Source organism: Schistocerca nitens, chromosome 4 (assembly GCF_023898315.1).
Source record: "Schistocerca nitens isolate TAMUIC-IGC-003100 chromosome 4, iqSchNite1.1, whole genome shotgun sequence".
NCBI lineage: Eukaryota > Metazoa > Arthropoda > Insecta > Orthoptera > Acrididae > Schistocerca > Schistocerca nitens.
Window position 1 is genome coordinate 483,838,781 of NC_064617.1, and position 15,529 is coordinate 483,854,309.

General features: G+C 45.1%; 1 long non-coding RNA gene across 1 annotated transcript in view; it reads left to right on the forward strand.

The window, feature by feature from the left end:
• The window catches only part of LOC126251444 (uncharacterized), a 313,933-nt gene that overhangs the window by 81,377 nt on the left and 217,027 nt on the right, over positions 1 to 15,529 (forward strand). The window lies entirely within an intron of this gene.

The window sequence follows — 15,529 nt, forward strand, 5'->3', positions numbered from 1 at the left end:
TCCAAAACTGTGGATTCGATGCTAACATCGGTCGTTTCGAATAATTTTACATGACACGATTCTCACCCTCACTCCTAGTGTTGCTGGGGATTCGTTGCCTCCATAGTGCAAATAATATCATGTATGAACAAAATTTGTTTGAAATTGCTCCAGACGTTCCTGTGTTATGTTTCTACGTGACGTCGTTTCACCCCACCTCGAACCTTAATGGCAGCTAGTTGACTGTTTACCACACAGTGGTTCTTTTCGAGATAGTGATATGTGTACCATGTTTGATTAAAATCGTTCCAGTGGTTTAGGAGGAGATGGGGAACACAGATACATACCATTATGTTTATAAATTGTAGGAAACACATGATTTAAGAAAGATTAGGCTTTAACATGCCGTCGACGACAAGGTAGCGATGGAGCGCAAACTCGCGACAAAGATGAGGAAGAAAAAGGCTGTTTCCTTTTCAGAGGAACCTACCCGCCCTTACGCTAATGGGGGAAAGCAGTGAAAACCTAATTCTGAATGGCCGAACTAGGATTTGAATGATTCATCTCCCGAATACGCCACTTCTCTTGGATGAAGGAGCGACCATAATGCTTGGAAAACGAGAGCTCTTTGAAAACAGTGATACAACAGTCGTTAATGTTTGCCACGAAACTTTTCGTAGATATCGCAGGGGTATGTGGTCACGTTAACGCTCCGTAATGTAAACATTGCGGTAGAGTTCATAGTTTGATAAGCCGCCAGGCATGGCCCCACATTCCTCACGGTTTCCGGCGAAAAATTACCCTGCAAGCATTAGCGTCCGTTATATGGCAGTAGTCGAGCTTTCGAATACCAGTAAAAGGGAACATAGCAGGCTAGGAGGTTGGGTTGTTTGGGGGAGGAGGCCAGACAGCGAGGTCATCAGCTTCATAGGATTAGGGAAGGACGGAGAAGGAACTCGGCCGTGCCCTTTCAGAGGAACCATCCCGGCATTTGTCTGGAGCGATTTAGGAAAATCTCGGAAAACCTAAATCAGGGTGGCCGGACGCGGGATTCAACCGTCGTTCTCCCGAATGCGAGTCCAGTGGGCTAGCCACTGCGCCACCTCGCATGGGGCCATATGTACACTCATGCTCATAAATTAGGGATAATTACAGATGTGGTGCCACACAACGTGGCACTACACAAAACTGCTGCTAATAGCATACCACATAGGGAACACACACAACACAGATCTGTAAGTCCACGGTATTGGTGATAAGTTGAGAAAACCGTCCCGAAACACATGTGCTACAAAACGCCACTGCTTCTTGCGCATATACCCCGACATCAGTATGGGATATGATCACCATGCACGCTTACACAGGCTGCACAATGGGTTGGCATACTCTGGAACAGATGGTCGAGCGGCTGCTGGGGTATAGCTTCCCATTCTTGCACCAGTCGGAGCTCCTGAAGTATCGTAGGGGTTCGAAGACGTGCAGCGATACGTAGACCGAGAGCATCCCAGACGTGCTCGATGGGGTTTAGGTCTGGAGAACTGGCAGGCCACTCCATTCACCTGACATCTTCGGTTTCAAGGTACTTCTCCACGATGGCAGTTCGGTGGGGCCGTGCGTTACCATCCATCAGGAGGAAGGTGGGACCCACTGCACACCTGAAAATGCGGACATACTGGTGAAAAATGACGTCCCTATACACCTGACCTGTTACAGTTTCTCTCTCAAAGACATGCAGGGCTGTACGTGCACCAATCACAATCCCACCCCACCCCACACCATCAAACCACGACGTCCATACAGGCCCCTTTCAAGGACATTAAGGGGTTGGTATCTGGTTCCTGGTTCACGCCAGATGAATACCCGACGAGAATCACTGGACTCGTCCGTGAACATAACCTGGGACCACTGTTCCAATGACCATGTACTGTGTTCTTGACACCAGCCTTTACAGGCTCTCCTGTGACCAGGGGTCAGTGGAATGCACCTTGCAGGTCTCCGGGCGAGTAAACCATTTCTGTTCAGTCGTCTGTTGACCGTGTATCTGGAGACAACTGTTCCAGTGGCTGCGGCTACCTGTAGTACTCAGAGGCCGTCTGCGGGCACTGATGGTGAGATATCTGTCTTCTTGTGGTGTTGGTACACTGTGGACGTGCCGTACTGTAGCGCCTGGACACGTTTCCTGCCTGCTGGAATCGTTGCCATAATCTTGAGATCACCCTTTGTGGCATACAGAGGACCCGTGCTACGACCTGCTGTGTTTGACAAGCCTCCAGTCGCCCTAGTATTCTACCCCCCATAACGTCATCAATATGTGTTCTTTGAACCATTTTCAACACACAGTAACCATTAGCACGTCTGAAAACGTCAGCACACTCGCTGCACTGTACTCTGACATGCACCAACACACCTCTGCATATGTGGACTGCTGCCAGCGCCTCCATGCGACGACCATAGATCAGATGCACCGCATTGTCATACCTCGAGGTGATTTAAACCCGCAAACCGCCCACCAGAGCGTTGTTTCACCATGTATCAGCATTATCCTTACTTTATGAGCATGAGTGTATATAATAACTATGAAAGATGAAATAGTCCGAAGAAGTCAGGCTGTGATGCTTGTCACTCTTTCGAATGACTGTTGCTATCTAGGAGTGTTTGAGAATATCATATTTACATCGTTACAGTATTCTGTACTTCATTTATAATTCTAAAGTATGAAATGTATACTGAAAGCAGTAAGCAAGACATTGGAACTAAATACTTCACGTAAAAATTAGAAAAAAGCGTGTTATGAAGATGTATCCGGAAATGCTTAGTTTCTGAGTTAAGAGACTGCCACTCGAAGTATGTCAGCCGGCCGGGGTGGCCGAGCGGTTCTAGGCGCTTCAGTCTGGAACTACGCGACCGCTACGGTCGCAGGTTCGAATCCTGCCTCGGGCATGGATGTCCTTAGGTTAGTTAGGTTTAAGTAGTTCTAAGTTCTAGGGGACTGATGACCTTAGAAGTTAAGTCCCATAGTGCTCAGAGCCATTTGAACCATTATGAAGTATGTCAGTTGCAGCTATCATTTTGTTACAATTGCTACATGCTACGTTTTACAAATGATTCACAACGGATCACGCACTGTGTTTAAAGTATCCACCTTCCGTCTAAATGCTAGCTTCGGTTTGCCGCACAATGAGTTCCGAACTCACTCGAATACAGCTGCCACAGTGCGAACTATCTAACATAGTTTAAATGGTTCATATGGCTGTGAGCACTATGGGACTTAACATCTGAGGTCATCAGTTCTTTAGAACTTAGAACTACTTAAGCCTAACTAACTTAAGGACATCACACACATCCATGTCCGAGGCAGGATTCGAACCTGCGACCGCAGCAGTCGCGCGGTTCCGTACTGAAGCTCCTAGAACCGCTCGGCCATCGCGGCCGGCTAACAAAGTTTAAATGTCGCAGTAAAATACGTTAGGTAAATAGTAGCTGCTGCAACATTTCATGACGTGTTAAGAAGCAACTGAAACTCCTGCGTAAATGAGATAGCAGGAAATCTCCTAACATACGAGGTGTGAGCAAAATAATGAGACTGACAGCATAGCGAGCCATCTGGCAACGCTGTGTTGTACTTGCTTAGAACGGTGTGTTCATTCCTTCCAGATGCTCAGTCAGAGTTTCAACTCCGTACAGCCATCACGTGATTTTTGATAGCGCCTTTAGCGAAGTTGTGTTTCTGTTGTGTGTTACAAAAACGGAACAGTGGAAGTCAGAGCAGCGTTATGCCATAAAGTTTCGTGTTAATCTTGGGGAATGCATGAGTACGGCCTTTAAAAATATGAAACAGGCCTATGAGTAACATTCGTTATCAAGAGCACAAGTTTTTCGCTGGCACAAATCATTTTTGGAACGCCGAGAACAGGTTGAAGATGAACTTCGCTCCGGCAGACCTTCAACTTCAAAAACTGGCGAAGACGTCGAAACTGTGCGTGCTCTTGCGAGATCAGAACGACGTTTAACAGTAAGGATAATGTGTGACCTTTAAACAATTTCACCGTACATCACATTTTGACAAGTGGATGCTGCGTCATGACAATGCTGCATGCCACACGGCCATTTCCATCACGGAATTATTGACCTCAAAAGGCATTCCTGTTGGTCCACAGCCTCCCTGTTCACCTCATCTGAGTACTTGCGACTCTTTTCTTTTCCCGAAATTGAAAAAAGTCTTTAGAGGACGTCATTTTGGGAGTCTGGACAAAATTCTAAAGAATCACTTTCATGTTAAAGGCCCTACGAATTGAAGCCTTTCAGCGCTGCTACCAAGACAGGGAACAAAGAGTACGCGGGTGCATAGCTGCCGAAGAGAACTACTTTGAAGAGTATCGTAGCGTTGTTTGAAAGAAATAAAAATTTTGGTAGATAAACAATCTGTAAAAGTAAAGCTTTTTCGAACTCACGGTGATAGGTACTTTCGTTCTTACTTCATGTGACGAATCCAATCGCTGCATACTGTATTTTCGAAACGCAATACGTAGACAGTCAACAGGGGTAAGAACTTTAAGAATTTGCCCTCATATCTGTTTTGTACACGGATATGAGTTAAAGTTCAGGTATATATTTCCTCGTTTCACTGCTGCACCGACCGTTTCCTCTCCCCAGAAAAACTGCTGTTTTCTGCCATGTGCAGGCGGTAAAATGATGTGTTTTCTTTTAACTTGGGCAGCAGATGCGCTTATCGCGAAGTGTCGAACGGAGGGGTGAAGCGACATTGTTATTCTCGAGCGTAAGTTGCGCTAAATCTGTTATTCCTGTTTTATCAAGTGCCAGGCCGCGTGTCGCCCGTCGGAAGGGGACGGCCCCCGAGCCGCTATGATGGAATCATTTCCTGCAGGCAGGGGCCGCGTCACGGTGGGGATTTTGTTTATGCGCGTAATAGCGCTGCACCAGGGGCTGACCGGCAGCCGGCAGCGGGCGCGCTCATCCCGCCGGCGCCGCCTCTCATAAAAACGCAATCCCGTGGCTCCAGCAGGCCGATTTAAATTCTTACGCCACGCTTTTGCGCCTATAGCAACACGGTTATCGGCATCACACTTCTGCTTTCTTATATTTCCCAGTACTCCATTCGTGTTCCACATCTACGTACGTAATCTGCAAGCCACTATGAAGTGCTTGGCAGGTGGTACTGAGCATAGTGCCACATATGAGGGAAGATCGGAAAGTAACGCACAATAATTTATTGCAAAAAGTTTATTAGGTAACAAAACAAAGGAAAATTGAAAGTGAACTTAAATCTTTTACCCGCTTTCCTACATACTCATCAATGTTCTCAACATATTTCTCCCATCAGTTTCAGTCCGTCTGGTTGCAGTAGGGCGATTTGCGGATTGCTGATTTCACTTCCGCGTCTGTCGTAAAGTGTTGGCCGGCTAGGAATTTCTTCATGGACCAAACAGATGAAAGTCTGTCGGCACAAGATCCATACTGTATGGTGGATGCTGGAGCAACTCCCACCCAAATCTGGCGATCATTGCCATGAAGTACTGTGACAGTGTCAGCATTAATGTTGTGGCGTTTTTGACGAAGGGTACGACGCAACTTAACCAAAGTTTTAATTAAGCCAACAGCATTCACACTGGTCCCGTGTTCAGCAAAGTCCACCAGTTAACACACCGTGAATATCCGAGGACACTGTTACAAGCACTCTCCCAGGAGATTTGAGGCACATTGAATTTTTTTCATACTGGGGAACCAGCAATGTTTCCGCTCCATAGAGGCCGCCTTGATTTCAGGCGTGTAGTGGTACGCCAACGACTCATCACCAGCGACGATTCCTTTCAGAAAGTCATGTCTCCCTGCGGTGTTACGAACTAAGTGATCCAATTTTGTCATCATTCGCTGGCCCTTGTGATTGTCTGTTAGGTTCTTAGGCACCCAGCAAAAACTAACTTCACGAAATTTCAACGTGTCATGAACAATATCGTACACCGTGCCATTGAAAATCTTGAAATTATGCGATAAGGTACACGCTGCATACCCCGGTGGTTGAAAATTGCTGGCTCAAAAACTGCGGGGTTGCGGCTGTTAAAGCCGTCGGCACACGGACCGCTCTGTCGAACGTCAACGTTGAGCGTGCTGAGATCTATCTGCTGCTGAACGCTGAGAAACGATGCGTTGTGCATACGGTACTTGGGCCTCAATGTGGTATACGCGATCACAACGCACTCCAGCGACAGTTGCGGAATGTTTCTTGTTTGTAAATCACACTGTTCACTAAGGGGGCGCGCTTAAAATTCACACGTTAGCTCTATTAAAAAGCACATTTCCTCCATTGTCCATATGGTAGTACAGAATGAAGTACAGAATACTGTAATGATGTAAATATGATATTCTCAAACACTTCCAGATACACAAATAAAAACTTCAATATCCATGTGCATGTTTTAAGACGAAAAGGAAAGTACCATGTCCAATCAATAAGGACATAGGCTTATAAAAGTTCCATTACAAACAGTGCTATATAAATTTGGAATAGTTCTCCACATAAGATACTATTCCACGCTATGACGTCAGAAACGACACGCTCAACGTTGGGATGCAAGGTCCGTGTGCCGACGGCTTTACCGGCCGCTTGGAGCGTGGCGAATCACTAAGATTCACACGGCCCTCTTGGGAGAATCCATACCACCTGGAGACATTGCTACGGTCTATGAAGTTGTCGCCATACACGCTATGCATGTCCCTGTGAATTTCACTCGGTTTATGCCCTTTTGGCCCACAAATATCGAACTACGCTTCGCTGCCCGTTACAAATTGACAACAGTAACATGCACGTCTTGTTTGTTTCATAGTCGAGGCTTCTCTCGATATGAATGCACATGAAAACAACATACCCCCTTGTAGCACAAACTTCAAACTTTATCGTCGTGAAATTTTTGCATTCCAGTTGTGGTATCAGGGGAGAAAAAAAAATTATTGTGCATTAATTTCCGATACTCATTCGTATTTGGGTTTCTTCCCGTTTCAAACGCTGGAGAATAGTTGCTTACCCCTTCCAGTAACGCTGGCAAATATACAGTCCCAAAATAAATGTTGCATATTCCTTTATTGTCATTCCAGGGCATCATAGGAAACAAACCTCATTTTTTTCTGTCACGTTCCGTCATAAGGAAACAATAAAAGATGATAAACACATTTCCACTTGATAAACACAAACAAAAAAGCTTACAAAAGAATCCTCTGCAGACACTACAATTTCTTCTCATAGTTGTTTTGCATAACACATTGTTTATGAACCAATTGGCCTTCCTCGCAACTGACGATACTTTTAAATGCAGGTAGGCATGCTCCTTACCAAATTTTCCAGATAAGCTTGTGCGATATTGTCCCATTCCTCCACAGCGGCCTCTAAGATGCCCTGTATGGTCCCTGGTGGACCAACTGGAGACCCAGAGTATGTGCAGGGATGTCGTCCCAATACTTCACAGCGGTCATCCTTCCATGGATTGGCACACGGGGTGCCCTTTGGCCATATGTGATTCCACCTTGAAACCTGACTGAACCACCTTGATAATGGTGGTGGTCTTTGGTACAGTTATGGTGTAAATGTTCTCCTCATTGCCTCAACACACGAATATCAATGTTGTCATGGTAGAGAGTGATAAGGGTCTCATCAGGAAAGAGCATTGTGTCCCACTACTGCCTAGTCCACAGAGAATAGTTTCGTGACCATTCAACATGAGCCCGTCTTCGAACGCCATTTCAAGGAGCCGCCATTAGAGTCTTCTGGTACATAATCCCTCCTCACGGAGCCTGTTTAATATCATTTGTGTTGACACCTGCGCTCCTGTTGCTATCGTCATAGACATATATCATTGTAGTTGAGGGTCTGTTCGCTGTTATATGCATTTATAGATTCCGCACAGTTAATGTTTTTCTTCCATGGCTTGTGTGACGGTACTCAACTAATCCTGTCACTAGAAACTTGCTCCTGATAAAGACGCATCATTATGACTCACAGTGACATTCACTGTGACGTCCATCAGTCTCATTCCCTGCTTCATTAGAGTGACGATACACAGTCTCTGATCGTACACTACTGTAGTCCAAACTACCCTGAACCAAAACAACTTTTAATGCTACACAGCACAAGAACTGCAATGTTTACAGATGACATGGTTGCTGTAGACTGCACATACTACCCCTTCACGATAGAAACATGGACTGTTTCCACTAGAGTTAAATTGCAAACAAACCATTGTATCAGTATTGTAATATACATCAGTAGTAGGGTAACGGGGCTTCAACCCCAATTTTGATAGTAAATTAATTTACAAAATAATTAAATTGATCAATTAATTGTCCTCCCAACCACATGCCCATCCCCATACTCATATGATGCAATATGTTCTCTACAGCCTCCATATGGGTCCCTCCCCCTCTCCCTCCCCCTCTCCCTCCCCCTCTCTCTCCCCCTCTCCCTCCCCCTCTCCCTCCCCCTCTCCCTCCCCCTCTCCCTCCCCCTCTCCCTCCCCCTCTCCCTCCCCCTCTCCCTCCCCCTCTCCCTCCCCCTCTCCCTCCCCCTCTCCCTCCCCCTCTCCCTCCCCCTCTCCCTCCCCCTCTCCCTCCCCCTCTCCCTCCCCCTCTCCCTCCCCCTCTCCCTCCCCCTCTCCCTCCCCCTCTCCCTCTCCCTCCCCCTCTCCCTCCCCCTCCCCCTCTCCCTCCCCCTCCCCCTCCCCCTCTCCCTCTCCCTCTACCCATCTCCCTCTCCCCCTCACCCCCTCTCCCCCTCACCCCCTCACCCCCTCTCCCCCTCTCCCTCTCCCCCCACCCTCTCCCCCTCTCCCCCACCCTCTCCCCCACCCTCTCCCCCTCACCCTCTTCCCCTCTCCCCCTCACCCTCTTCCCCTCTCCCCCTCACCCTCTCCCCCTCACCCTCTTCCCCTCACCCTCTTCCCCTCACCCTCTTCCCCTCTCCCCCTCTCCCTCCCCCTCACCCTCTCCCTCCTTCATACTGACATTTGTGAATATTTTATTAGATCTGTAAGAATGTCATCATGGAGATGGCGTAGTTCCTAGCGGCTGGAAGGTCCAACAGCAGGCTGCTGCATTTATGAACTCTCTTCTAGACATAAAATTGATCCCGATACATTGTGGCCATAATATTTTGGGTACTCAGAAATAATCTGGCGCTTTGCTTCTTGATTTCTATGCGAAGTCCAGTTTCGTCAGCAATAATAACGTCGTTCGAAAAAAACCTCGCCATCCGTTTCGATCCGAGCGAGAAAAGTCGTCAGGGCAGCTCTCATTCGTTGTTTTTTGTATTCATCCGTAAAAAGTCAAGGAACCCACCTGCCAACACGTTTCTATATCTCACGTCACCATTAGCATTTTGATAAAGAACTGACTGTAAAATTTCAGGAAAGCACAAGCTGAGACCATCAGTAGTGAAACGTCAGAGCTGTTGAATTTTTTCCTCAATCATTGATATGAGTTCATCAGTCACAACAGAAGGTCGGTCTCATCGTTCATGGTGAATATTCATTCGATTGCAGTTAAATATAATGCACCATTTTGGAACTGAAGCCTCGTTCATCAGATTTAATAAACTTCGGTTATCTGCCTGTAAATTTTGATAGTAGGGCGGACTTGTTTGTATTCAGAAAAATTACACTAAGAACTTAGTGCTGGGCGAGGTCGTTAATTTTGTTACATATTTTAATATTACCATTCCTGCTCACTAGCCTCATACTGACGCCAACAATTAGGAATATCTGATACCGAGGCTGGGTTGGGGAGAAAATTACGGGCTCTTCAGATCAGAACGTTCTTTACTTTTATAATACAGGCTTTTGAAACTTAGCAGACTTCTGCGCAATAGTTGGCCCTTTATCTTCAAGCGCCTTGTAGTTCACGTTTCTCAGCAGTGGTGCTATGCCATGGCCCATTCAGCATTCATGCCTTCCATCTTTGTAAACGATCAGTATCCCCTATTGGCACTATTTGGTATGGGTTCCACACACTTGATCAGTATTACAGGACAGGCCACACGAGTGGTTTGTAAGAAGCCTGCGTTGCAGATTGATTGCATTTGTCCAGCGTCCTGGCAATGAACTGATGCTTTCAACTTACGTTACTCAACGACTGGACCTGTGTGATCAATGCATTAATGAGGACTATAATTCAGGGTGTCTCACGCGCCCGGGAATGGTCCGAGTCGCACATCACGGTCAGCGGCCATCGCCGCCGCGCCCGACTCGCGGACGCTCATCTGCCAGTAGTCGGTTGCGCACGCTTCTCTTGAGTTAAGCGTAAACAACGTTGCCATCTGATTAACTTAAGCTTACCTTTATATGCATTAGGTGCACAAAATAATGCCCCTCTGTGGTAAAAGCGGCCTGACATCTCCTGGGCAGATTAGCAAACACTCGATAAACTTCGCCAGACCGAAATCTGGGAAATGACTAGCTGCACCCTGTCTTTCAACTCTTCGATCGTGTAGGCGGTGTTTGCATACACCTTATCTTTTAACATTCCCCGAAGATAAAACCACACGGATTTAGATCTGGAGAACGAGGAGGCCAGTCAACTATTCTATCATCAAAAACACTTCGCCCCGCGTGTTTAGCCGAGCGGTCTCAGGCGCTGCAGTCATGGGCTGTGCGGCTGGTCCCGGCGGAGGTTCGAGTCCTCCCTCGGGCATGGGTGTGTGTGTTTGTCCTTAGGATAATTTAGATTAAGTGGTGTGTAAGCTTAGGGACTGATGACCTTAACAGTTAAGTCCCATAAAATTTCACACACATTTGAACATTTTTGAACAAAAACACTTCGTACAGCTGACTTAGAAGCATTGGCGATGTGTGGTGTTGCATTGTCCTGCATGAAATAACCGTTCACCTTTTCGTTAGGTATTAGTTCTCGAAGAAAAAAAAAAACAAAAAAAAGGTGCAGTTATTATTCGCATACCTGCCAGAAAGTATTGTTTCGTAGAAAAAGATTGGTCTAATAATTCGTCTTGCGCTAATTGCACACCACACTCCTGTCTTCACATCATGCAGAGGTTGTTGATGTAATTCATGAGGATTTTCGAAGCTCCAGAGTCGATGTTTCTGAGAATTTACGTACTCTGGCAAATGCAGCCGAGCTTGATCAGAAAAAAAAAGATTTCCATCGTGCACAGACTGTAACAGCCAGTTGCAATAACGATGTCGAGCGACAGTATCTGAGTTCCTCATGCCCGCATCTCGTGGTCGTGCGGTAGCGTTCTCGCTTCCCACACTCGGGTTCCCGGGTTCGATTCCCGGCGGGGTCAGGGATTTTCTCTGCCTCGTGATGGCTGGGTGTTGTGTGATGTCCTTAGGTTAGTTAGGTTTAAGTAGTTCTAAGTTCTAGGGGACTGATGACCATAGATGTTTAGTCCTATAGTGCTCAGAGCCATTTGAACCATTTTTTGAGTTCCTCTCAGATGCGCTACCGTTATTTTGTATGGTTTCAATCTCAGTTTGTACGCAGCTCTGTGTGCAGACGCTCTTGGCACACCAGTCTGAAGTGCCAAACGACGTAGAGATTTACTCGGACTTCTTTCCAAGGACTCCCATGGCTCGTCTAATTTTTATTCGGTTAAAACACTAGTTTCTCTAGGCCTTCGTTTGTGTAACACAGATTCAGTCTCTTGATATTTCTTCATTAATCTGCGTATCGTCGAATCATTGGGACATGCACACCGGGAAATTTTCGCATGAATTCAAGCCGACATTCCACATACGATTCTGTTTTTTCGTAGTTCAACACTAGAAACACTTGCTGATCCTTCGTGTTTATCCGAATGGAAACTCGACAGGAAACTCAAAACAAATCACCCGAACATTCAGTCTCACAGTATTGAAGACACGCGCACGGTGTCCCGCGGGCGTTTTTCGTGAGACACCCTGTAATTTACTGCGGTTAGCGAACTACACAATTTTACTTTTCAGAAAATTTAAAACCAGTTGCCTATCTTTGCACCACTTCATAATCTTACCATGATCTGACTGGATATTTGTGAAGTTTCTTTTTCAGACAGTACCGGGCAGTTCAAAAAGAATATCGCGAATATAAATGGTTATAACTCTTAATGCATAGCGATGCATGATCAGAACTACAGACAATGTAAATAAAATGTAATTTCTTTACATACTTAAATCCCATACCGTGGTAGTATCTAAACGGAACTATTTCATACCATATATTCTAAAGCGTATGTGGAATCATCGCTGCGAACGCAGTAGAAATACACATTCTGAACTCTGGAATTGTTTTCCGTGAAGGAGGCACACCCACAAGGACTTTCACATGACCTCAAAAAAAGAAATCAATGTATTATCATACATGTTGGGTGTTCCATCGCCAAAACTGACAGATGATATGCGATTATTTGATCCTATGTTTCTTAAACGACTCCACGTTGCCTTCTGTGGTTAATTTTTAGTTCAATTACGCGCTATTGCACTATATCGGGGATGGACCATTTTCAAGTATCATTCGCTTACTGTTCGGTCACCAAAAATCTCCGATGACAAATATACTCGTCTGTTCCACATGTTGCATATGAAACACGCCTCTTAGTTTGGAACTTCTCAGTGCAGATACATTATGTACAACTAAAACATTTCACGGACATCATTGATATCGTGGCGCGCCACGAGGTTAAAACCGCATCACGTCTCTGGTGGATCGTTACAGTTGCATTTCGTTCGATTTATTACCCCCGCAGTGCACTGAAAATATCTGTACAAAAGTGCAGATCCGACAGCATGCACTGTGTGTCTTGTTCGTAAACAAACGTTTTCTGATCACTCAGTGAACATTCTGTTGACAACTTAAATGTCCACTACACTCTTCGCCCTCAAATGCATTCACCTGCTCGGTTCTGCCGTGACTTTTCTTTTCGGCTGTGTTATATGTACATTAGCAGTAATACACAGTAGTATGAATAGGTTTGCTGCTGGCCGATATCCACTTCGTATATGAGCTGAGTGAATGCAGTGTAAGAGCAGCACAACGATCGTATCTTGAATGTTGCCCAGTGACGCCAGTCACATCACAGTTGGTTTGGATTGTTTCCTTTCTCTGCTTCGTGTTGTACGTTCTGGTCATGTGACTAGGGTCTCCCGTCTGGTAGACCGTTCGCCGGGTGCAAGTCTTTCGATTTGACGCCACTTCCGCGACTTGAGCGTCGATGGGGATGAAATGATTAGGACAAAATAACACCCGGTCTCTGAGCGAAGAAAATCTCCGACCCAGCCAGGAATCGAACCCGTGCCCTTAGGACTGACATTCTGTCGCGCTGACAACTTTTTTTAAATCTTATTTTGTTCGTTTTCGTTCGTTGCATCTGCTCGGGGCGGACGTCGCATGACACCCGTTTCAGTTCGTCCTTGATTCATTAACTCAGTTTTTGTGTTACAGAGGGCAGGTAACCCTCTGACCGAAAATGGAAATTATCGTATGGCATTGTTGACCGGGAGGCCCCATTCGGGGAGTTCGGCCGCCGTATTGCAAGTCCTTTTTAGTTGCCACATCGGCGGCTTGCGAGTCAATGATGATGAAGGACACACAACACCCAGTCCCCTGCCGGGACCACTCAGCTACCGGGGACGGACAAGTTCTGGCGACTGCTTATTATAAGCTTTGTCACAGCTTTGAAGGTATTTTCACAGAAACAAAACTCATTGGGATAGAAAACAAAAAAAAATACATTATAGTGTGTAACGACCCATATTGAGAAATACTCAGAAACTACCCCTGGATTTTATCAGTGGAGTTCGGATTCACCCTGCATAATGTGAAGCGACTCTCGGATCACGCTCTTACCACTCCCGTGCTTCTTTCGTGATGGCAAGAATGATATTGCCACCTCTGTAAAACTAGGCAAAGTCTATTGTCCGCAAAATTTGTACTCCGTTTATCTCCATTGTGAATATAAATATTCGTTATCATACCACCACGCGTTACAAGAGTGGACGTAAAATGAAATGCGTGCTTGTCGAGAGGACACCTCTGTTTCATTTCTGGGCACAAAAACTTGAATTTACTAACTCGATGTCACACTTCAGTGAGAATTTCTGAGAATATTCAGTCGATATGACACTCAAATACTAGGTTTGATTAGCAGGATAAATTACCACCGCTACGGGAAGTAAGTCGCCCATCACGGAGTTGTCAAACATTTTCCATCATGTTGCCAAGTCTCAGTTACACTATCAGGAAGAATATGTTTCCAAAGAAGGTATGTTTCTTGGTCGGGCCATAACCGTCTCAGTTTTAAGCAGGACACTACCTGCTAGGGCAGGCCTTAAGGAACGTCACGGAAACCGCCGCCAAGTTGACGGAGAACCAACATACCAAAAGAATATACCTTTATTTTTTCCCGTATGTGTAACTGTGCTAAGGGACTAAAGGATATTTACAAATAATATGCAGATACACCGACTGCAACCTGATACTATAAATAAAGAGAAAATGGATTTGTTTGGGAGCCCTCCTCTTCGATAATTGCCATTTTTTTTTTCTTCGTAAGAATACTAGAAACTGAAAAACTCGTCCACCAGAATGATTCCCTTTTATTATTGTCATTTTGGCCAACTACGGACCACGTGACAATATCAATGCGTTCACATTTGCTGCTACTTTTCCTTCGCCATTATTTCCTCTCTTTATCATGGTTTTTTTTTCTTTCTATAGGCAACTTTACACCTACTTACTGCCTCTGCCCTGCAATACTTCTGATTTTGAGCTTCCTTCTGAAAATATCTCTTTAGGCTGTTTCATCTGCCTTTGTGTTGTGTATTTCTCAATATTTTCAACTTTTTGGTTCCAATTTGTTGACAGTTTCTTTTCCCACATGCATGTGAAGATCTTTTTCGGCAGCCTATTGTCATTCATCCTGTATAAATTGTGCAAAACATATCAATCTCCTTTTCCTTACTATTTTAATTTTCAGATTCGAGTACATCTCATTATTGCTTCATAATTTCCAGCCTACTTTGCTGCTTATCGTGCTCATGATTCTATTAAGTTTCTGATTTGTCTTCAGTCCTAGGCATTCATTTTTATCACAGTGCCGCACAGATGGCTATGCTGCAAACCTTTCGAGTAGATAATACTCTGTTTGATTCCATAGATATACACTTTCAAATAAACTGGGTTTATTTTGGTTGGTGTTATATTTTTGTTTAACAGGATAGTTTTTTCATATGGCTTATGTTTTGATATCCTGGTCTGCTTGAAACAAGGCCAACATCGTAGCGGAAAACTTTTTGATCGCATTCCTGTAAATATTCCTTTGCATTATTGAAGGTATAAATCTGTCTGTGCAACGACGAGAAAATGGGTTTTTTTCCGCCAAAGTAGTTTCATTATAATGATATAAAACATCGCCACTGGTTTGTAGTGAATCTTGCTTACAATTGGAATTTGTTTCTAGATGTGAAAACAGTTCATTGCAAAAGATGTTGATTTTGCAAAAGATGTTGATTTGCTTACAGTATTTTATGTCTAGTTTTCGCCCATATCAGGAGAC